The sequence below is a fragment of the Aotus nancymaae genome, unplaced genomic scaffold, assembly GCF_030222135.1.
Source record: "Aotus nancymaae isolate 86718 unplaced genomic scaffold, 86718_ANA_hifiasm-v0.15.2.pri h1tg000059l, whole genome shotgun sequence".
Lineage (NCBI taxonomy): Eukaryota > Metazoa > Chordata > Mammalia > Primates > Aotidae > Aotus > Aotus nancymaae.
Window position 1 is genome coordinate 2730743 of NW_026988473.1, and position 23752 is coordinate 2754494.

Consider the following 23752-nt stretch of genomic DNA (forward strand, 5'->3'; position numbering starts at 1 on the left):
GGTGATTCAGATGGTAAAGTTTGAGAACCATTGGAACTGTTGTAGCAGTTTTTCTGTTTGTTTAAAAAAAAAAAAAGTAACTAGAGGTCGCTACCTTAATTTCAAACTTCACAGATGAAAGGTACTTTAAAATCGTTTCTTCATAATTCCTGCCAGTTGAATTTGCTGACATTTTTCTAAACCACTAATGGTATCTTAGACACAGTGTCCTTAAATCACAGGCAGTAGATTTAAGTTTTTGAAGACTGCTTCTTTCCCCCATGCTCCTAAAGTCTTAAGTCTTATTTATTTATTTATTATTTATTTTTTTAGAGATGGGGTGGTCACCATGTTGGCCGGGCTGGTCTCAAACTCTTGACCTCAGGTGATCCACCCATCTCGACCTCCCAGTGTGCTGGGATTACAGGTGTGAGCCACTGCACCTGACAAGTCTTACTTAAATAACCTTCAGTGAGTAGAGAATGGGCCCATTACTATGCCCTTCCTGGTGACACCAGTGAACCAAGCCAGGGCAAGTAAGTGTACCCTGCAGCCCTGCCAGTCAAAGGTTGCCTCTTCTTTTTTTTTCCCCCTTTCTTTCTTTTCTTTTCTTTTTTCTTTTGAGATAATCTCGCTCTGTCACCCAGGCTGGAGTGCAGTGGCGTGATCTTGGCTCACTGCAACCTCTGCGTCCCAGGTTCAAGTGATTCTTCTGAGCCTCCCAAGTAGCTGGGATTACAGGTATCCACCACCATGCCCGGCAGATTTTTGTATGTTTAGTAGAGACAGGGTTTCTCCATGTTGGTCAGTCTGGTCTTGAACTCCTGACTTTGGGTGATCTGCCCACTGCGGCCTCTCAAATTGCTGGGATTACAGGTGTGAGTCACTGCGCCTGGCCTCTTTTTGTTTTTTTTAAAGAGATGAATCTCTCTATGTTGGTTGGCCAGTCTGGTCTTAAACTCCTAGGCTCAAGTGATCTTTCTGCCTCAGCCTCCCAAAGTACAGGGATTACAGGCATGAGCCACTATGACTGGCCCAAAGGTTGTAAGGCTGCTGCTGCTGTTTTTTTTTTTAAAAAAAGACAGAATCTTGCTCTGTCACCCAGGCTGGAGTGCAGTGGCACGATCTTGGCTCACTGCAACCTCTGCCTCCCAAGTTCAAGTGATTCTCCTGCCTCATCTCCCTAGTAGCTGGGATTATAGGTGTGCACTACCACATCTGGTTGTTTTTATACTTTTTTTAGTAGAGTCCCGGTTTCACTGTGTTGCCCAGGCTGGTCTCCTGACCTGAAGTGATCTGCGCACTTTGGCCTCCCACAGTTTTGGTTACAGGTATGAGCCACCACACCTGGCCTACTCCTGGGTTCTTAGCTTCAGTTCCTGGTTGATGGGTGGTGTCACCAATTGAGAGAGAATACTGTGGTTTGGGGGTTGGGTGCGGTGGTTCACGCCTATAATCCCAACACTTTAGGAGGCTGAGGCAGGAGAAGTGCTTGAGCATAGGAGTTCCAGACTAACCTTGGCAACATGGCAAAATCCCATCTCTCCAAAAAATACAAAAATTAGCCAGCTGTCATGGCACGTACCTGTAGTTCCAGGTACTTGGGAGGCTGAGGTGGGAGGATCACTTGAGCCTGGGAGGTCAAGGCTGCAGTGAGCCATGATTGCACCACTGCACTCCAGCTTGAGAGACAGTGAGACCTTATCTTGAAAAAAAAAGAAAAGAAAAGAGAATACCATGGTTTTATCCAAAAGTTAAGAATATAGGCTGGAAGACCATCCTGGGCAACATGGCAAGACCGTGTCTTAAGAAAACCTTAAAAAAAGTTACAAGTAGGCTGGCTTAGTGGTTCATGTCTGTAATACCAGCACTTTGGGAGGGCAGGGCAGGGCAGGTGGATCACCTGAGGTCAGGAGTTTGAAACCAGCCTGGCCAACATGGTGAAACCCCACCTCTACCAAAAATACAAAATAATTAGCTGGGCGTGGTAGCGGGTGCCTGTAAGCCAAGTTTCTTGGGAGGCTGAGGCAGGAGAATTGCTTGAATCTGGGAGGTGGAGGTTGCAGTGAGCCGAGATCGCGCCATTGCACTCCAGCCTGGGCAACGAGCGAAACTCCATCTCAAAAAAAAAAAAAAAAAGTTACAAGTATACTTTTGATTTATTTATATTAACCTTTATGTCTCTAGTTGCATATTTATATCACCAATTATTTATTGAGTCTACTTTATGAAGAACCTTACCAGAGATTCTGGGTTATGATTTGGATAGATTCGGATCACTTTTTATTAGGTAGAACTAGTTAAAAAACACTATATTTTAATTACTACATGGATTACTTAATTTTTCTTTAGGCCTGTTGCCTCATGCTCGCCCAAGTCAAAGGTTGATAAATACTACTCATTTAGTTTTGTGGGCACTTTCTCAGTTTATCCCCCTCTCTTTGGACTGTCACTCCACATTGTCCTCTATATCATTTATGAAAATATAAGAAACTGTCCTAAACATTATATTTTGGGGAATATAAGCATCTGAAGTTATCTATCCGTTTACTTCTGTCTCTTATTTTTTAGCCGTTTCTTCATATGTGAAACAATTTTTCCATATTGTTTTGGGGGTACATGTGATACTTTATTAAATGCATAGATTGTAATGACCAAGTCAGAGTATTTGGGGTATCTTATCACCTTGAATATTTAATATTTTTAGGTGTTAGGAACATTTTAAGTCCTCTTTTGAAGCTATTTTGAAATATACAATTCATTGTTGTAAGTTCTAATGTTCAATAGCAGAGTAGGGTAATTATAATAATATAATATATCACCCTACTCTGCTATTGAACATTAGAACTTACTCCTTTTTTTTTTTTTTAAAGATGGGGTTTCACCATCATGGCCAGGCTGGTCTTGAACACCTGACCTCAGGTGATCCACCTATCTCGGCCTCCCAAAGTGCTAGGATTACAGTGTGAGCCACCACGCCCAGCAGAACTTATTCCTTCTAACTGCATCTTCATGCCCATTAACCAGCCTCTATGCATCCCCTTGCCCCCCATACACATACACACCCTTCCCAGCCCCTGGTGTCCATCATTCTATTTTGTCTTTATGATATCAACTTTTTTAGCTCTAATGTTTGAGTGAGAACACGTGATACTTGTCTTTCTGTGCCTGGCTTATTTCACTTTACTTGATGTTCTCCAGTTCCATCCATGTTGCCAAAAATGACAGGATTTCTTTCTTTTTTATGGCTGAATAGTATTTCATTATCCATATATACCACATTTTCTTCATTCATTCGTTGATGGATACTTGGTTGATTCCATATCTTTGGTATTGTGAATACTGCTGAAAAATGTGGAATGCAGGGCGGCTGGGCATGGTGTCTTACGCCTGTAATCCCAGCGCTCTGAGGGGCCAAGGTGGATGGATCACCTGAGGTCAGGAGTTTGAGAGCAACATGGTCAATGTGGTGAAACCCCATCTCTACTAAAAATACAAAAAATTACCTGGGCTGGTGGTTTGTGCCTGTAATCCCAGGTACTTGGGAGACCGAGGCAGGAGAATTGCTTGAACCTGGGAGGCAGAGGTTGCAGTGAGCCAAGATTGTGCCTCTGCATTCCTGCCTAGGCAACAGAACGAGACTCCGTCTCAAAACAACATTTTATGTTTTGAGTTTCTCCATTATGGAATCCATGTGACCATTCTGACAGCACATTCAGGAAAGCCTCCGTTGATACTTGTGGAATCCTAAGTTAAGTTGGAACTTTGGGGGGTTCTCAGCAACCGTGAGCCAAGGAACTCCAATGGGTAAAAGAGGAGGAGTTTCAAGCAGCATGGTCAGTGTCAAGTCATTAGTTGTGGTGGTATAGGCGTCTCAAGTATCCTGTGTAAGAATAGCCATCTCATTTTGCCTAGATTGAGAGTCTTCTAATCACCCAGCCACATCATTTTTTTTTTGTTTTGAGACGGAGTTTCACTCTCATTTTTAAGACTGGAGTGCAATGGCTCAAGCTCAGCTCAGTGCAACCTCTGTCTCCTGGGTTCAAGCGATTCTCCTGCCTCAGCCTCCGGAGTAGCTGGGATTATAGGCATGTGCCACCACACCTGGCTAATTTTGTATTTTTAGTAGAGACAGGGTTTCTTCTTGTTGGTCATGCTGGTCTCAAACTCCCAACCTCAGGGGATCTGCCAGCCTCAGCCTCCCAAAGTTCTGGGATTACAGACATGAGCCACTGCACCCAGCCTACAGTCTTTTTTTTTAAGACAGAGTCTCACTCTGCCACCCAGGCTGAAGTGCAGTGGTGTAATCTTGGTTCACTGCAACCTCTGCTTACCGAATTCAAGCAATTCTTCTGCCTCAGTCACCCGAGTAGCTGGTAATACAGGCATGTGCCATGATGCCTGGCTAATTTTTGTACTTTTTTTTTTTTTTTTTGGAAACGGAGTTTCGCTCGTTACCCAGGCTGGAGTGCAATGGCGCGATCTCGGCTCACCGCAACCTCCGCCTCCTGGGTTCAGGCAATTCTCCTGCCTCAGCCTCCTGAGTAGCTGGGATTACAGGCACGCGCCACCATGCCCAGCTAATTTTTTGTATTAGTAGAGACGGGGTTTCACCACGTTGACCAGGATGGTCTCGATCTCTTGACCTCGTGATCCACCCGCCTCGGCCTCCCAAAGTGCTGGGATTACAGGCTTGAGCCACCGCGCCCGGCCCAATTTTTGTATTTTTAGTAAGACAGTCTTTCACCATGTTGTCTAGGCCTGTCTTGAACTCATGACTTTATGATCTGCCCGCCTTGGCCTACCAAAGTGCTGAGATGATAGGCCTGATCCACTGCTCCCAGCCTTTTTTTCTTTTCTTTTCTTTTCTTTTTTTTTGAGATATACTCTTGCTCTGTCACCCAGGCTGGAGTGCAGTGTAGCAATCTTAGCTCACTGCAGCCTTGATACCTGCCCCCAGGCTCAAGTGATCTTCACGCCTCAGCTTCCTGAGTAGCCGGGACTGCAGGCACATGTTACCATGCCTGGCTAATTTAAAAATTTTTTTGTAGGCCAGGCGCGGTGGCTCAAGCCCGTAATCCCAGCACTTTGGGAGGCCGAGGCGGGTGGATCACGAGGTCAAGAGATCGAGACCATCCTGGTCAACATGGTGAAATCCCGTCTCTACTAATACAAAAAAAAAAATTAGCTGGGCATAGTGGCATGTGCCTGTAATCCCAGCTACTCAGGAGGCTGAGGCAGGAGAATTGCCTGAACCCAGGAGATGGAGGTTGCGGTGAGCCGAGATCGCGCCATTGCACTCCAGCCTGGGTAACAAGAGTGAAACTTCGTCTCAAAAAAAAAAAAAAAAAAATTTTTTTTTGTAGAGACATGGTCTTTCTATGTTGCCCAAGCTGGTCTTGAACTCCTGGACTCAAGCAGTCCTCTCACCTTGGCCTCCCAAAGCGCTAGAATTATAGAAGTGAACATAAGTTTTAAGACCTACGTTACAGTAGAACTATTGGCTAAAATTCCTTAATCTTATTCTGTTGTAATAATCATTTGAATGGCTTAAGTATGCCTATTTATGTTAGTCATATTTGTTTCTGCTGAAGCTCTAATGAAAATAGAATGATAAGCTGGCACATGTCCATTTGAAGTGAAATCTGTCTGCTCATTTCATAAGAATCCAGTAGGTTCCTTGTCACAGCACTTTAGACTAGGGGCACCGGTTTAGTTGTGAAATAATCTGTGTTCAGTTTCTGAAAACGAGAAGTTCCATTGGGTGTAGTCCTTTTTTCATATGCTGTTAAATTCCGAAAACAGTTGATTGACTAGTTGTACTGTAGGATTTGTAGGGTTTTTTTTTTTTTTTTTAGTTGGAGTCTTGCTCTGTTGCCCAGGCTGGAGTGCAATGGTGCGATCTCTGCTTATAGCAACCTTCACCTCCTGGGTTCTAGTGTTTCTCCTGCCTCATGCTCCCTAATAGATGGGATTACAGGTGCATGCCACCATGCCCAGCTAATTTTTGTTTTTTTACTATCTATGGGGTTTCACCATGTTGGCCAGGCTGGTCTTGAACTCTTGACTCAGGTGATCCACCCACCTCAGCCTCCCAAGGTGCTGGGATTACTGGCATGAGCCACCGCACCCAGCTATACTCTATTATTATTATTTTGAGAGGGAATCTCGCAGTACCACTCAGGCTGGAGCGCAGTGGTGCAATCTCAGCTTACTGCAACCTCTGCCTCCCAGGTTCAAGCAAGTCTCCTGCCTCAGCCTCCCTAGTAGCTGGGATTACAGTTGCCTGCCACCATGCCCGGTTAATTTTTTGTATTTTTAGTAGAGATGGGGTTTTACTCTGTGGGCCAGGCTGGTCTTGAACTCCTGACCTCGTGGTGTGAGCCACTATACCCAGCTATGTTGTATTATTAATTTGACATTAAAAAGACTCCTTTCGAAATTGTAATTAAATAAGAGGATATTACAAAGAACTTGACAAAAATTAAAATAGGATTTTTCAATGCATCAAGTTTTCTGTAATTTTTTTCATATTGATCAGTTTTTTGGAATGTGGAACTGATGACTCTTCCATAGCTTTTTAGTGTTTTTGCCTCAACTTTGATAGAATCAATACCTTGGGCAAGTCAATGAAGAAGCAGCTTTAAGGGCCTAGTGATAAAAGTTATATGTGTTGGTTGTGAAAATACAAGAAAGGTAGAGAAAATGACAGACGGGTATGGTGGCTTGAGCCTGTAATCCCAACACTTCGGGAGGCTGAGGTGGGTGGATCACTTGAGGTCAGGAGTTCAAGACCAGCCTGGCCAACATGGTGAAACCCCGTCTCTACGAAAAGTGCAAAAGTTACCTGGATGTGGTGGCGGGTGCCTGTTGTCCCAGCTACTTGGGAGGCTGAGGCACGAGAATCGCTTGAACGTGGGAGGCAGAGGTTGCAATGAGCCAAGATTACACCACTGCACTCCAGTCTGGGCAACAGAGTGAGACTCTAAAAAAAAAAAAAAGTGTGTGTGTGTGTGTGTGTGTGTGTGTAGAGAGAGAGAGAAAGTGTCATTTATAATACCAGGCCTAACCATCATTACTACTTTAAGCATATTCCTAGTTTTTTTTCCACGCATACAGGTATTTTTTTGTAACTGAGATTGTATTTGGTAAAGTTGTATACCTTCCTTTCTAAATTTATAGTCCTTTTGTATGTCATTAAAAACTCTTGTAAAAGTTGTGGTGTAATTTCCTGTAGTTTGTTTTTTTTTCTGTTTTTGAGAGGGAGTCTCGTTCTATCTCCCAGGCTGGAGTGTGGTAGTGCAATCTCAGCTCACTGCACCCTCCGCCTTTGCCTCCCGGGTTCAAGCGATTCTCCTGCTTCAGCCTCCCTAGTAGTTGGGACTACAGGTGCGTGCCACCACATCTGGCTAATTTTTTGTATTTTTAGTAGACGTGGGGTTTTACCAAGTTGGACAGGCTGAGATTTCCTATAGTTTATTTGCCAGTTTTTCTCTTATTAGACAGTAAGTTATATCTACTTTTTTAGGGCATTAAAAATAAAAATACAAGGAGCTCAATTATGTATTTGTTTTTTTGTGTTTCCTATTAAATCCTTATCATTCCTAAAAGTGCAGTAATTAAAATTAGAAACGATTTTTAAAATTACTATAAAAATTAAATGTGAAGTAAACAATGGTGTAATTAACACCTGTATACCCATTGCCAAGCTTGAACAATCATCAAAATGTAAAATTCTTCTTTTATCTCTATCTTCTACTCCCTCTCAGTTGTCTTAAAATAAATCCCAGGTAGTATTATTTCATTTGTAAACACTTCGGTTATATAATATATATTTTGTTTGTTTCTTTTTTTGAGATGGAGTCTTGTTCTTGTTGAGCAAGCTGGAGTGCAGTGACGTGATCTCAGCTCACTGCAACCTCCACCTCCCAGGTTCAAGCAGTTCTCCTGCCTGAGCCTCCCAAGTAGCTGGGATGACAGGCGCTTACCACTATGCCTGGCTGATTTTTGTATTTTTAGTAGAGATGGGATTGGCTTGTCTCGAACTCCTGACCTCAGGTGATCTTCCTGCCTTGGGCTCCCAAGGTGCTGGGATTATAGGCGTGAGCCACCGTGTCCAGCCTGTCTGTTCATTTCATAAGCATCTGAGAGGGTATTTGCGTCTTTGCTACAGAACTTTGGGAGCAGTAGCATCAGTATGAAATAGTGTCTATTCAATTTCTGAAAATTAACTTCTTGTGAAGCAGCACATGCAGAAAAGACCATAAACCATAAGTTTATATAGTGTAGTGAATAATCATGAAGCAAATACCTGTGTAACTACCACTCATTCAAGATTTGAAATTGCCACCACTTCAAAAGCTTTTTTACAACTTTCTCAATCAATAGTTCCTTTTTCTTAGTGGAATTATAACTTAGTTTTGCTTTTTTCTTTCTTTTCCTTTTTTTTTTGGAGACAGGGTCTCACTGTTGCCCACGCTACAGTGCAGTGGCGCGATGTTGGAGCACTGCAGCCTCCGTCTCCTGGATTCCATTGATTCTCCTGCCTCAGCCTCCTGGGTAGCTGGGATTATAGGCGTTGACCACCACGCCTGGCTAATTTTTGTATTTTTAGTAGAAACGAGGTTTCACCATGGCCAGGCTGGTCTTGAATTCTTTACCTCAAGTGATCCATCTGCCTCGGCCTCCGAGAGTGCTGGGATTACAGGCATCAGCCACTATGCCTGGCCTTAAAAAGAATTTATGTTTATTTTGCGAGATGGAGTCTTGCTCTGTTGACTGGACTGGAGTGCAGTGGCACAATCTTGGCTTACTGCAACCTCCGCCTCCTGGGTTCAAGTGATTCTCCTGCCTTAGCCTCCTGAGTAGCTGGGACAACAGACATGCCCCCCCATGCCTGGCTAATGTTTGTTTTGTTTGTCTTTTTTTTTTTTTTTGAGATGGAGTTTTGCTCTTGTTACCCAGGCTGGAGTGCAATGGCGCGATCTTGGCTCACTGCAACCTCTGCCTCTTGGGTTCAAGCAATTCTCCTGCCTCAGCCTTCTGGGTAGCTGGCACTACAGGCATGCGTCACCATGCCCAGCTAATTTTTGTATTTTTAGTAGAGATGAGGTTTCACCTTGTTGACCAGGATGGCCAAGATTTCTGGACCTGGTGATCCACCCGCCTTGGCATCCCAAAGTGCTGGGATTATAAGCGTGAGCCACCGTACCCAGCCTAATTTTTGTATTTTTAGAAGAGATGGGGTTTCACTATGTTGGTCTCAAACTCCTGACCTTGTAATCTGCCTGCTTCAGCCTCCCAAAGTTGCGGGATTACAGGTGTGAGCTACCATGCCCGGCCTATTTTTATATTTTTTGTAGTAAGTCGGGTTTCACCATATTGCCCAGGCTGGTCTCGAGCTCCTGACCTAAGGTGATCCGCCTGCCCCCCGAAGTGTTGGGATTACCACGGTGAGCCATTGCACCTGGCCCTTGGCCTTTTTTTTTATTTTTTATTTTTGAGACGGAGTTTCGCTCTTATTTCCCATCCTGGAGTGCAGTGGCGCAATCTTGGCTCACTGTGACCTCCACCTCCCGGGTTCAAGCGATTCTCTTACCTCTGCCTCCCAGTTAGCTGGGATTACAGGCATGCACCACCATGCCCAGCTAATTTTGTATTTTTGGTACAGATGAGGTTTCTCCATATTGGTCAGGCTGGTCTTGAACTTCCAACCTTCGGTGATCTCCCTACCATCGTGCCTGACCCCCAAATTTTTTTTAATATGAAGTTTTTAGAGACAAGTGTTGCTCTGTTACCTCACCCAGGCTGGAGTGCAGTGGAGCAGTACTAGCTCACTGTATCCATAGTCTCCTGGGCTCATTTGATCCTCTTGCCTCAGCCTCCTGAGTAACTGGGACTACAGGTGTGCATCACCAAGACCAGCTAATATTTGGTGTTTTTTTTTTTTTTTTTTTGTAGAGAGAGGGTTTCTCTATGTTACCCAGGCTGGTCTTGAACTCTTGACCTAAGCGATCCTCCCGCTTCAACCTCCCAACGTACTGGGATTATAGGTGTGAGCCATTGTGCCTGACTTTTTATTTATTTTTTTGAGAGGAAATCTTGCTCTGTCATCTAGGCTGGAGTGTAGTTGTGTGATCCCAGCTCACTGCAAGCTCTGCCTCCCAGGTTCAAGTGATTTTCCTGCTTCAGCCTCCCAAGATGCTGGGTATACAGATGCCTGCCACCACACCTGGGTATTGTTTTGTGTTTTTAGTAGAGACAGGGTTTCACCATGTTGGCCAGACTGGTCTCGAACTCCTGACCTTAGGTGATCTACCCACCTTGGCCTTTCAAAGGTGTAAGCATGGCATCCGACCTTTCACACGGTTTTTAAAATCTGTTCCTTGAGGCTGGGTGCTGTGGCTCACGTCTATAATCCCAGCACTTTGGGAGGCTGAGGTGGGCAGATCAGCTGATATCAGGAGTTCGAGACCAGCCTGGCCAACATGGTGAAACCCTGTCTCTACTAAAAATACCAAAAAAAAGAAAAAAAAAAAGTTAGCCAGGTATAGTGGCGTGTGCCTGTAATCCCAGCTACTTGGGAGGCTGAGACAAGAGAATAGCTTGAACACAGAGGGCAGAGGTGTTAGTGAGCTGAGATTGTACCAGTGCACTCCAGCCTTCCAGAGCAAGAGTTGGTCTCAAGAAAAAAAAAAAACTGATCATTGAGTCATCCCTTTGAGGGGGAATATGGTAGTATTCCAGTTTTTTCATTAGGAAATAAAGGTTCATAGAGGCAAAATTACTTACCCTAACGTTGTACAACTAGTAAGCAGTAGAACAAAGACTGGATATCAGGTCTTTCTTCAGGTTGAATTTCTTTCCATTATACCATAATTTGCTTTTCTCTTTTCTCATTAACTGAAAATGATACCGTACTTGGCTACTTTCTCTCTTTTTTAAGTTTTATGCTCTTATTTACTTTTGGACCTTTGCATGTGCTGTTCTTTCTGAATCAGACATTTTCCTTCCTTTCTAAATCCACCTTTCAGGTTTCAGCTTACGTGTTATATCCTTTGGGAATTTTTTTTTTTTAATTCCTGCTTTTGATGAGCTGTATGTATCTCTAGGAAACGTTCGATATCTTCCTGTTTCTGGTATGATCTTGGCTCACTACAACCTCCACCTCCCAGGTTCAAGCGATTCTCCTGCCTCAGCCTCCCGAGTAGCTGGGACCACAGGCACACACTACTACGCTCAGCTAATTTTTTTGTATTTTTAGTAGAGACGGGGTTTCACCATGTTGGCCAGGCTGGTCTCGATCTCCTGACCTAGTGATCTACCCACCTCAGCCTCCCAGAGTGCTGGAATTACAGGTGCAAGCCACTGTACCTGACCCCCATTTCTTTAACATTTGATTTTCCTGCTGTTATAGTAAATAACACACTGATTGTCTTTCCATTTATTTTCTGTAAATCCTGAGGGCAAGAATCTTGGCAGTCTTATTTATCAGAGTGTTGACTGTTTCTGGCACATGGTTGAAGTTAAAACATTTAATATATTCAGTTGAATATAATTTTCTATCTACTTGTGACAGATTCTCTCTCTCTCTTCCTTTTTATTTTTTGAGACAGTCTCGCTTTGTTTACCAGGCTGGAGTGCAGTGGCGTAATCTAGGCTCACTGCAGCCTCCATCTCCCAGGCTTAATCAATCCTCCTGCTTCAGCCCCACAAGTACCAGGGACTACAGTGCATGCCACTACGCCTGGCTAAATTTTTGTAATTTTTTTTTGAGACATGTTTTGATATGTTGCCTAGGTTGGTCTTGAACTCCTGACCTCAGGCGATCCACCTGCCTCAGCCTCCCAAAGTGCTGGTGCGTGAACCACTGTGCCCAGAATGTGCTTTAATATTGTTAGAAAGTCTAATGCAGTGCTTTCGTCTTTCACTTTATTGGATATTATCTATTTATTCCTTAACTGGAGTATAAATATGTTTCATAAAATTTTATCAAAGACACATAGTTTCCTGATCTCATTTGGGATCATGTTAATGTTTCAAACTTCCTTGAACCTCACTGAAGACTAAAGTTAATTTGTAGCAGTAATAGTAAAAATGTCCTTAATCAGATGTAAATAGAAAGCCTGACAAGATGGAAGTTGAAACAGAGCTAAGGTTTATGAAAGTCTCTGCCGTATAAGTCCAAAGTATGTCATCAACTTGAAAACGAACACTGTTGACAGTTTGGTGTAGGAGAATAGAAATATGCCTGTTTGTATTTCATCCAGGCTTGGCCAGATCTTTTTTGCTACTCTGGGAAAGGTCAGGTTAAAAGAGAGGACTTTCACTGGATTTCAAGTGTCAGTGAACTAGCTAAACCTTATTAAAGTAGGGAGAAGTGAAAATTTCAAGGATCAAAGACTTTCTCTGGAGACTGAGTAGTTCCCTTTCATTAGAGACTTTTTTTTTTTGAGGTGAAGTCTAGCACTTTCCCATGCTGGAGTGCAGTGGCGCAATCTCAGCTCACTGCAGCCTCCGCCTCCCGGGTTCAAGCCTCAGCCTCCTCAGTATCTGGGATTGCAGGTGCCCACCACCACGCCCAGCCAATTTTTTGTAGTTTTGGTAGAGACGAGGTTTCACCATGTTGGCCAGGCTGGTGTCGAACTCCTGACCTTTTGATCCACCCACCTCAGCCTCCCAAAATGTTGGGATTGCAGGTGTGAGCCACCTTGCCCGATCCTCATTAGAGATTCTTGTAGCAAATGTCTCTAACTGATCATCTAGTGGTAATGTAAATCAACTCAGTACATATATATTGATTGATTTACTTAAAGTTTTTACTAGATCACTGATTTTTGTTAGAAGTATTTGTTTACTTTTGCATTCCTTTAAGAAAATTTCGGGGCCGGGTGCTATGGCTCATACATATGATCACAACACTTTGGTAGATAGACCAAGTTGGGAGAGTTGTTTTTAAACTCTGGGGTTTGAGACCAGCCTGAACAAACATAGCAAGACCTCATCTCAGCTGCTTGGGAGGTTGAGGCTGAAGGGTCACTTGACCCCTGGTGGTTGAGGCTGCAGTGAGCTGTGATTGCACCACTGCATTCCACCCTGGGCAACAGAGTGAGACCTATTTCAAAAAAGAAAGAAAAGAAAAGTATGTTTTTTTCATAGGATGAAACTCAAATAATAGGTTACAATTGTGTCCTTTTTTCCCCATCAGAAAAACTAATCCAGCCAGGTGCAGTGACTCACACCTCTAATCCCAGCACTTTGGGAGGCTAAGGCGGGTGGATCACCTGAGGTCAGGAATTTGACATCAGCCTGGCTAACATGGTAAAACCCAGTCTCTACTAAAAATACAAAAATGAGCTGGGCGTGGTGGTGGGTGCCTATAATCCCAGCTACTTGGGAGGCTGAGGCAGGAGAAATGGTTGAACCTGGGAGGTGGAGGTTGCAGTGAGCCAACATCATGCCATTGGCACTCCTTCCTGGGCTTGTAAATTCTGTCTCAAAACCAAAAACAAAACAGACAAAAAAGAGATAATCTACACCCTAAAGTACAATTTAGCTGAATTGTCTATGATACTTTGCCTAGAATTAATCAAAAGAACTGGGGTAAGGGTTGGTGGTTCATATCTTAGCATTGCAGATCTACCTAAATCTTGTCAACTATTTATAGATTTGTGTTGTTATAACATGTTTAGCATAGTTAATAAGCCAATCAAGAAATATCCCAAAACATTCATTTTTGCTTCCTTTACAGATGGTGGCAGATGAAAAAGCAGATTTTTCCCCCTGAAGCTCTTTAATAGTGGCAAAAGTTAAAAAGTGTTTTATCTGTATTCCTGAATTAACTGAATGAATATTCCCTTCCTAAATAAATGGACTGTTCCCTTAGTGTAGGGCTATAATCTGGTTTTGATGGAGTCCCTTCCAGGTTCTAATATTTGTGTAACCTTGAACGGGGTACTACTTGACCTCTCTGAGTCTCAGGTTTATTCATTTCTAAAGTGCGGGTGGTACTGATACCTACCTTTTATGGTCGTTTGAGGATTTAATGGGATAATGAATGTAGACTACTTTGCCAACAGTGAGCTTTCAGTAAAAGGTATATGTTAGCGTTCTCAAAGCTTAATAAATTACTATATATAACAAGTTAATTTTATGTCTTTTAAATCTGATTTTTTAGTTAAACAGGCAACATATAGCTGTATTATTGTAGAAATCAACATTTTACAGATAAGGCTAAAGAGCCCCTTAGTCACCTCAATCCTAACCCCTTCACCAGAGGTAACCATTTTATTAGTTAATATATCCTTCCACATCTCTTTCTTTGCTTTTACACACACACACACACACACACACACACACACACGCATTTTTAATTTCATCTATGAAGAATAGAAAAGATAGTATTCTGTAATTTTATAAATATTAAATTACTAGGTATTAGAATCTGTTTGTTTTTTTTTTTTTTTTTTTTTTTTTGAGATGGTGTTTTGCTCTTTTTGCCCAGGCTGGAGTGCAGTGGCTTGATCTCGGTTCACTGCAACCTCTGCCTCCCGGGTTCAAGTGATCCTCCTTCCTCAGCTTCCTGAGTAGCTGGGCTTACAGGCATGTACCACCACACTTGGCTAATTTTGTATTTTTAGTAGAAGACGGGGATTTCACGATGTTGGCCAGGTTGGTCTCGTACTCCTGACCTCAGGTCATCTGCCCTCCTTGGCCTCCCGAAGTGGTAGGATTACAGGCGTGAACCACCGTGCCCAGCCTAGAATCTGTATTTTATATACTCAGTAACCAAAGGATAGCAGAATTCAACAGTTTGTTGTGTAATGGCAGATCTTGAACCAAATTACAGAATTTTTTACAACCCTAGACAAGTTTAATCAAAGGGAAGAAACTAGAAGAAACAGCTGCAGCTGTTTAGCCCAGAAATATGCATTGGCTTTTCTAGCCAATAAATAGATCAGAGCTTAACGAAATTCACTGCCTCTCAGTTTACCTTAAATTTTACAACCAAGGGCCAGAGGTATTATTTGTTAGTCTAACAAGTAAAAAATGACGTCTTCTTTTCTCAAAAAATGTGAAAAATTTACCACTGCCTTACTGGGGCAAGGAAGAGGTTGGGGGAAGTTATTAGAGAAGAGCAATTGAAACTGCTTTCTGCATATCGTTGATTCTCAAGTGTATTTAAATTACTTTTGTAGTAATCGATAGTATTTTTTGTTTTTTGTTTCTTTACTATATGTACACTTGGGAAGTGGATCCCAGGCCATTTAAGAAGATTGATTTTGAAATCAGTTAGTTTTCTGGAAACCACTTGTTTAAGTAAGGGAATGTCAAGAGGAAAGGGCTGGCCATAGTTATTAATACTTTGGGAGGAGGGATCTAAGAGTTGCAGGATATGTCAGACATGGTCTCTCTTCTCTGGGGAATTAGAGGTGAGTTGGAGAAAACTGTAGGAGGGAGGGTCAGCAGAGCAGACAAGGTGAGAGGATCGCTTGAGTCCAGTAGTATGAGACCAGCCTGGACAACACAGCAAGACCCCATCTCTACAAAAAATAAAGGACGGGCATGGTGACTCATGCCTGTAGTCTCAGCACTTTGGGAGGCCAAGGCGGGTGGATCATGAGGTTAAGAGATTGAGACCAGCCTGTGTAACATGGTGAAACCCTGTCTTTACTAAAAATACAAAAAAATTAGCTGTATGTGGTGGTGTGCCTCTATAGTCCCAGCTACTTGGGAGGCTGAGGCAGGAGCATCGCTGGAACCTGGGAGGTGGAGGTTGCAGTGAGCTGAGCGTTTCAGCTTGGCAACAGAGCAAGGCTGCGTTTCAAATAAATAAATAAAATAAAAATGCCAAAGTAAATGGTGTTAATTCTCTAACCATTTTGGAGGTGGGGGTAGGGTAGAGAATGGAGCATAACATTTAGCACCTCTTATTTTATTCTAGTTTTCAGGCTGAACCTAGTGTTGAAGGCCAAAGGACAAAACTCCCATACCCAGTGTGAGTGGGAGGGAGTGTGTAGTAAAGCCCCTTTGCATGAAATAGAGATGTGATATTCTCCTTTGCTTAGAGGATATCATGGAGGATATTAGAAGCAGGGGTTCAGTTTAGTTTGTAAGTTATACCTTGGTAAATAATGTATTTGTCTGATTATGCTGAAAATATACAATTGTTTCAGCATATGTTGCTTTAGGAGATTCACATACATACAGTAAGTCAATTTCTTGGTGGCTAGTTTTCTCAGCTTTGGTTCTGCTGCTGCTTCCTATAGCCTAGAGTTGTGTTGTCCACTATGGTAGCCACTAGCTACAGGTTGCTAGGGAGTGTGTGAAGTGTGGCTACTGTGAATTGAGATGTAGGTATAAAATATACATACTAAATATTTTATTTTTCATTTATTTTATATTTGATTTTGAGACAGAGTTTTCACTCTTGTTGCCAGGCTAGAGTGCAGTGGTGCCATCTCAGCTCACTGCAACCTCTGCCTCCAAAGCGATTCTCTTGCCTCATCCTCCCAAATAGCTGGGATTACAGGTGCCTGCAGCCATGCCTAATTTTTTGTATTTTAGTAGAGCCTAGGAGGTGAAGTTGCAGTGAGCTAAGATTGCACCATTGTACTCCAGCCTGGGTGATGGAGCAAGACCGTGTCTCAACAAAATATTAATTTCCCTGGCCTGGGCTCAGTGGCTTGCACTTGCTATTCTAAGCATTTTTCGAGGCCGAGGTGGGAGGATCACCATGTTGGCTAGGCTGATCTTGAACTCTTGACCTCAGGTGATCTGCGCACCTTGGCCTCCCAAAGGACTGGGATTACAGGTGTAAGCCACCGTGCCTGGCCTCAAATCTTCAAGACTTGATATGAATAAAGGATTAAAAAAGCCCAATAATTTTTTTACATTGATGACATATTGAAATGGTATTATTGTTATTTCTTATTTCTTTATTTTTATACAGACAGGGTTTCACTCTCTTGCCCAGGCTGGAGTGTAGTGGCCTGATCTTAGCTTACTGCAGCCTTGAACTCCTGGGCTCAAGCAGTTCTTTCACCTCAACTTCCTGAGTAGCTAGGACTACAGGCATGCACCACCATACCTGGGTAATTTTTTTATTTTTTGGAGAGACGGGGTTTCATTACTTCCGTAGCCCTGGACTGAAATGGCATTATTGATTACATTTGAAGTGATTTACTGGGTTGAATAAAATATATTATTAAAATTAATTTCCCGCTGGGTGCAGTGGCTCACACCTCTCATAGCAGTATTTTGGGAGCCGGGGCAAACGGATCACTTAAGCCTGTGAGTTCAAGATCAGCCTGACCAACACAGTGAAACCCCATGTCTACTAAAAATACCAAAAAATAGCCAGGTGTGGTGGTGTTCACCTGTGGTCTCAGCTACTCAGGAGGCTGAGGTGGGAGGATCACTTGAGCCCAGGAGGTGGAGGTTGCAGTGAGTCGAGGTTGCACCCCTGCACTGTAGCCTGGGTGATGGAGCGAGACCCTGTCCCAACGAAAAATTAATTTCCCTGGCCTAGGTACAGTGACTCATACTTGTTATTCTAAGCATTTTGTGAGGCCGAGGTGGGAGGATTGCTTGCGGCCAGTAGTTCGAGACAAGCCTGGACAACAGCGAGAGACCTCATGTCTACAAAAAATAAAATAAAAATTAGCTGGGCATGGTGGTGCACATCTGTAGTCCTTGCTACTTGGGAGGCCGAGGTGGGAAGATCGCTTGAGCCTGGGAGGTCAAGGCTGCAGTGATCTGTGATCATGCCACTGCACTCTAGCTTCAGTGACAGAGCAAGACCCTGTTACCCGCCCACTACCCCCACAAAAAAAAAATCCCTTAAAACATTGGCTGCTACGAAATGTTAAATTATATATGTAGCTTACATTTTATTTCTGTTAAGCTCCACTGGCCTGGAACAACCTGTACCAGGGTTAAGTACTTATTTTTTCTTGCTGTAGAATTTCATGCGGATCATTCCATAGATGTTTAATGATTTTAGTTCAGTAGGAATATTTAAGTTACTTTTATAGAATCAGATTTTTTTTTTTTTGGTGAGGAAAACAAAAGCTTTTTTTTTTTTTTAAGCATCCTCTGCTCAGAAACAAAAGCATTTTTAACTTCATACATCAGTGAGACTTTAGGATTACAGTGCCAGATTGTGTGTGTGTGTGTGTTTGTGTTATTTTTCAGGAATTCCTCTTGTAGTGCTCATGGCATATCTTTTTATTTTTGAGACAGAGTCTCACTCTGTTGCCCTGGCTGGAGTGCAGTGGCACAATGTCATCTTATTGCAACCTCTGTCTCCTGGATTCAAGCGATTCTCCCACCTCAGCCTCCTAAGTAGCTGGCATTACAGGCATGTGCCACTATACCTGGCTAATTTTTGTATTTTTAGTAGAGACAAGATTTCACTAAACATGTTGGTCAGGCGGGGACTACAGATGCGTGCCACCACGCCCAGCTAATTTTTATATTTTAGTAGAGACGGGGTTTCAGTATGTTGGCCAGGATGGTCTCTATCTCTTGACCTCGTGATTTGCCTCCCTCAGCCTTCCAGAGTACTGGCATTACAGGTGTGAGCCACTGCACCTGGCCCACTTATTGTTTTAAGAGTCAGTCTTACCCTGTTGCCCAGGCTGGAGTGTGAGCAGTGTCCTGATCATGGTTCATTGCAGCATCCAACTCCTGGGCTCAATCAATCCCCCTCTCTCACCCTCCTGAGTAGCTGGGGCTGTAGGTATGCACCACCTTGTCTGGCTAAGTTTTGAGTTGTTTTGGAGACAAGGTCTTGCTATGTTGCACAAGCTGGTCTAGAATTCTTGGCCTCAAATGACCCTTCTGTCTCAGCCTTCCAAGTTTCTGGGATTACAGGAGTGAGCTACTGCACTGGCTGGGTTTTCATTTTTTAGATCGCTAAAAAAAAATCGTAAGGGCTGGGCACAGTGGCTCACGCCTGTAATCCCAACCTTTGGGAGGCCAAGGCAGGCGGATAACCCGAGGTCAGGAGTTCGAGAGCAGCCTGACCGACATGGAGAAAATACTACTAAAAATACAAAATTAGCCGGAGGCAGTGGCCTGTAATCCCAGCTATTTAAGAGGCTGAGGCAGGAGAATCGCTTGAATCAGGGTGTCAGAGGTTACAGTGAGTCAAGATTGCACCACTGCACTTTAGCCTGGTGACAGAGCGAGACTCTGTTTCAAAAAAAAAAAGAAAGAAAATATGAAATAGGAGCTTCAGTGCCCATAAATAAATTCACACTCATTCATTTAACGTGGTAGAGACTGTACAACCCACAAAATTTAAAATATTTACTCTCTGGCCCCTTTCAGTAAAAGTTGGCTAGTTTTGAATAGTCGTGTGTGTGTGTGTGTGTGTGTGTGTGTGTGTGTGTGTGAGTGATTGACTGACCTTTTAAGTAGTAAACTTTTATTTATTTATTTATTTATTTATTTATTTACAGAGTTTCACTCTTAATGCCCAGGCTGGAGTGCAGTGATGCGTAATTACACGCTTGTAATCCCAGCACTTTGGGAGGCCAAGGTGGTCGGATCACCGGAGGTCAGAAGTACAAGACCGATCTGGCCAACATGATGAAACCCTGTCTCTATTAAAAATACAAAAATTAGCTGGATGTGATGGTGCGTGCCTGTAATCTCAGCTACTTGGGAAGCTGAAGCAGGAGAATCATTTGAAACCTGGGAGGCAGAGGTTGCAATGAGCTGAGATCGCACCGCTGCACTCCACCCTGGGCGACAGAGCAAGACTTCATCTCAAAAAAAGAAAATTGCATTAATGTACCTTTGTTACAACTGATTAACCCATAATGATACATTATTAAAAGCTGGGTGTGAGTGCCTGTGGTGGAGATCATTTGAGCTCAGGAATTTGAGTCCAGCCTGGACAACCTAGTGATACCCCATCTCAGAAAGAAATGGATACGTTATTATTAACTAACTATAACCTCATATTTATAGTTTAAATTAGGTTTCACTGTGTTTTACAGTTCTGAGTTTTGACAAATGTATCCACCATTACAGTATCATACAGAATAGTTTGATACAGTATCATACAGAATAGTTACAGTATCATGCAGAATAGCCTTAAAAATCTGTGCACCTTTCCTTTTCGTCGCCTTTCCTTTCACCCATACACCAGCAACTACTGATCTTTTTGCGGCCTATAGTTTTGCCTTTTCTAAAATGTCATATAGTTGGAATCATTTGGCCTTTTCAGACTGGGTTTTTTCACTTAGCAATATGCATTTATAGTTCCTCCATGTCTCTTTGTGGCTACATATCTCATTTCTTTGTATCGTTGAATAATATTGCATTGTATGGATGTGCCACATTTCATTTATTCATTTACCTATTGAAGGAAATCTTGGTTGCTTCCAAGTTTTGGCAATTATGTATAAAGCTGCTCTGAATATTTGTGTGTAGGTTTTCATGTGGACATTAGTTTTCAGTTCATTTGAGTAAATACCAAGGAGCACAATCACTGTATTTTATGGTAAGGGTGTAAGAAACTGCCAAGCTGTCTTCCAAATTAGCTGTACCATTTTGTATTCTCACCAGCGATGAATGAGAATTCTTGTTGCTTCACCTCGTCAGCATTTGGTGTTGTGTTTTGAATTTTGACGATTCTAATAGGTGTGTAGTGGTATCTCATAGTTTTAATTTGCAACTCCCTAATGACATTTGATGTTGAACATCTTTTCTTTTTTCTTTTTTTGAAATACAAGTGGGGTCTCACTATGTTGCCAAGGCTGATCTTGAACTCAAGGGATACTCTTACCTTGGCCTCCTCAAGTGCTGGGATTATAGGCGTAAGCCCCTGCCCCCAGCCTGAGCATCTTTTCATATGCTTATTTGTCATCTGTATATCATCTCTGTTTAGATCTTTTGCCTACTGTTTTATTGTTTTTTTTAATTGTGATGTTTTAAAAGTTCTTTGTATATTTCGAATACTAAGTCTTTATATAAAATACATGTTTTGCACATTCTCCCAGTTAGTGGCTTGTCTTGTCATTCCTTTAATGGTATCTTTCACAGAGCAGAAGTTTTGAGTTTCATTGAAATCCAGTTTATTATTATTTTTTTTTATGGATCATGCTTTTGGTATGGTATCTAAAAACCCATTACTGAACCCAAGGCCACTTAGGCTTTCTCCTGATATCTTTTAGAAGTTTTATAGTTTTGTGATTTTCATTTAGGCCTGTGATCTTTTTTGAGTTAATTTCTCTGAAAGGCATAAGGTTAGTGTTTAGATTTATTTAGTTATTTTGCTTGTGGATATTCAGTTGTTCTAGCACTGTTTGTTGAGAAGACTACTTTTCTACATCGAATTATCTTTGGTCCTGTGTCAAAGATAATTATCTGTAGTGACATGGGTGATACTGTCTTAAACCCTCCTTTCTGGGTTGTCTGTTTTCTTGTTGTATAGATTAATTTGTTTTCCTAAGCTACATTCTTTGTAAACTGATAGTTGGGTCTAGAAGATTAGATTCATCTTAAACATTTTGGCAAGGATGTTTCCTAGATGATTGAGCACTTCAAATTATATCATGTCAAGTGATTCTCCTGCCTCAGCCTCCTAACTAGCTGAGATTACAGGTGTGCACTACTACACCTGGCTAATTTTGTATTTTTAGTAGAGAAACACGATGTTCGATTGTCCCACTGGTAGTGATGGTAAAAACTGATTAAAGTGGTAACCTGCAGATTTTCCCATTGTAATGGCACATTTTGCCATTTGTAATTAGTAAATAATCTGTGGGGTCATAGTTTGGCTATGAACACAGAAATATTTCGATCAATATTTGTCAGGCATGTACTAGGTACTAGGAAGACAGTGGTTTAAAGAGATATCTACTCTCACAGATGTTACCTTTTTTGCTCCAGATTTTGAAGACAGTAGTGGGAATGGATCTGTTTTTGGAGCAGAGAACATTTGCATTTAGGGTATGTATATATCAGAAAAATAGAATCCACAAAAAAGTATATACCAGTTAATACAGAATCGTCGTATGGGATGATGAAAAAATTTTGGAGATGGATAGTGGTATTGATTGCATAACAATATGAATGTATTTAATGCTGCTGAACTATATACTCAAATATGGCTAAAGTGGAAAACTTCGTTTGTATAGTACCACACACACGAAAGTATATGCCACTGTGATGGCATACCACTGAATTTAGCCCTGCCTCACTTCCTTTTCCCTGATAATTTTCATTAGGCTTCCTGTTGGTCTATTAGGACTAATTGGGAGAAAAACTCTTTCTGAGATAAAATTAAATAGTTCAGTTCTGTTAGGAACAGGCAGTGATGTTGTATTTCAGCAATTGGCATCAGTAGAGTTTGTCTTTGTAGCTTCAGGGATCATTATTGACGACTCTGGGTATCTTGGATTATGCTCACTCTGTGGGTGAAGCTTCAGCTGCTGTGTGCTTTTTCCATTTGTTGCGGTTCACCAGATGCTGGCCTGCCTTTGCCAGTTTATGAAGAGATTATAGCTGGAACCATTGTCTGAATGCTGCTTTGACCTAGTAAATCCTAGGTTCAGGATGAGAGCAGTAACCTTAATGCCAGCAGGAAAGTGATTTTGTGACCAATTTGTTAGGGAGGAAGCCCTTCATTTAAGAAGTAGATCTTTTGGGCCAGGCATGGTGGCTCATTCCTGTAATCCCAGTGCTTTAGGAGGCTGAGGTTGGTGGATCATCTGAGATTAGGAGTTCAAGACTAGCCTGGCCAACATGGTGAAACCCTGTCTCTACTAAAAATACAAAATGAGCCAGGTGTAGTGGCACACACCTATAATCCCGGCTACTCGAGGCAGGAGAATCACTTGAATCCGGGAGGCGGAGGTTGCAGTTAGCCGAGATTGCGCCATTGCGCTCCAGCCTAAGCAAAAAGAGGGAATCTCCCTCTCAAAAAGAAAGAAAGAAAGAAAGAAAGAAATAGACCTTCTGATTAATAGCAACAGGTAGCTAGACACTGAGGCACGTGCTTGTAGACCCAGTTACTTGGGAAGCTGAGGCCAGAGAATTGCTTGAGCCCAGGAGTTCAAGTCCAATGTGGGAAACATAGCCAGAACTTGTGTCTAAAAATAAATCAGTAATGGAAAAAAATAGCAAGAACTTTGTTTAGATGGAAGGAAAGAACACCTTTATTGTGGCTGATGGAGCTTGGACTTCTCTTTTCTTTCCTTTTGCCTGAACTAACTGTGGACAAGGTGGTGGTAGAAAAGACTAGTGGCCAGGCACAGTAGCTCACACCTGTATTCCCTGCACTTTGGAAGGCCAAGTTAGGGGGATCGCTTGAGGCCAGGAGTTTGAGGCTAGCTTGAACAACACAGTGTGATCCTGTGTCTATTAAAAAACATTTCATTGAGGCCAGGTGTGGTGGCTCATGCCTGTAATCCCAGCACTGGGAGGCCGAGGCGGGTAGATTATTTGAGGTCAAGAGTTTGAGACTAGCATGACTAACATACTGAAACCCTGTCTCCGCTAAAAACACAAAAAAATAGCTGGGCGTGGTGGCGGGCACCTGTTATCCCAGCTACTTGGAACGCTGAGGCAGGAGAATCACTTGAACCCGGGAGGTGGAGGTTGCAGTGAGCCAAGATCATGCCATTGCTCTCCAGCCTGGGCAACAAGAGCGAGACTCTGTCTCAAAAAAACAAAAAAACAAAACAACAACATTTTATATAAACAAAAGAAAAAAACGAGACTTTAGTGATGGCTGTGATAGAAGTTGCATCCACCT

The 23752-nt window shown here is 42.5% G+C and overlaps 1 long non-coding RNA gene and 1 pseudogene across 1 annotated transcript; both read left to right on the top strand.

The window, feature by feature from the left end:
* LOC105706467 (WAS protein family homolog 6-like) overlaps window positions 1-23752 on the top strand; it is a 115364-nt pseudogene that overhangs the window by 23820 nt on the left and 67792 nt on the right.
* Window positions 6810-14126, top strand: LOC135270055 (uncharacterized). Its single transcript, XR_010338271.1, has 2 exons — window positions 6810-7368; window positions 13730-14126. It is a non-coding gene; the product is annotated as an uncharacterized LOC135270055 (long non-coding RNA).